General features: G+C 42.4%; 1 pseudogene; it reads left to right on the forward strand.

Annotated features, from left to right (window-relative positions):
* The first annotated feature begins 4 nt into the window (after nt 1-4).
* On the forward strand, nt 5-529 carry LOC108525418 (E3 ubiquitin-protein ligase RING2 pseudogene; annotated as a pseudogene).
* Nucleotides 530-535: the final 6 nt, after the last annotated feature.

Genomic DNA, 535 nt, shown 5'->3' on the forward strand with positions numbered 1-535 from the left:
AGCCAGGATCAACAAGCACAATAATCAGCAAGCACTCAGTCACAGCATTGAGGAAGGACTGAAGATACAGGCCATGAACAGACTGCAGTGAGGCAAGAAACAACAGACTGAAAATGGTAGTGGAGCAGAAGATAATGGTGACAGTTCACACTGTAGTAATGCCTCCACACATAGCAATCAGGAAGCAGGCCCTAGTAACAAACAGACCAAAACATCTGATGATTCTGGGCTTGAGCTTGATAATAACAATGCAGCAATGGCAATTGATCCAGTAATGGATGATGCTAGTGAAATTGAATTAGTATTCAGGCCTCATCCCACACTTATGGAAAAAGATGACAATGCACAGACGAGATACATAAAGACTTCTGGTAACGCCACTGTTGATCACTTATCCAAGTATCTGGCTGTGAGGTTAGCTTTAGAAGAACTTCGAAGCAAAGGTGAATCAAACCAGATGAACCTTGATACAGCCAGTGAGAAGCAGTATACCATTTATATAGCAACAGCCAGTGGCCAGTTCACTGTACTAAAT

Source organism: Rhinopithecus bieti, unplaced genomic scaffold (genome assembly GCF_001698545.2).
Source record: "Rhinopithecus bieti isolate Rb0 unplaced genomic scaffold, ASM169854v2 scaffold_49186, whole genome shotgun sequence".
Classification (NCBI taxonomy): domain Eukaryota; kingdom Metazoa; phylum Chordata; class Mammalia; order Primates; family Cercopithecidae; genus Rhinopithecus; species Rhinopithecus bieti.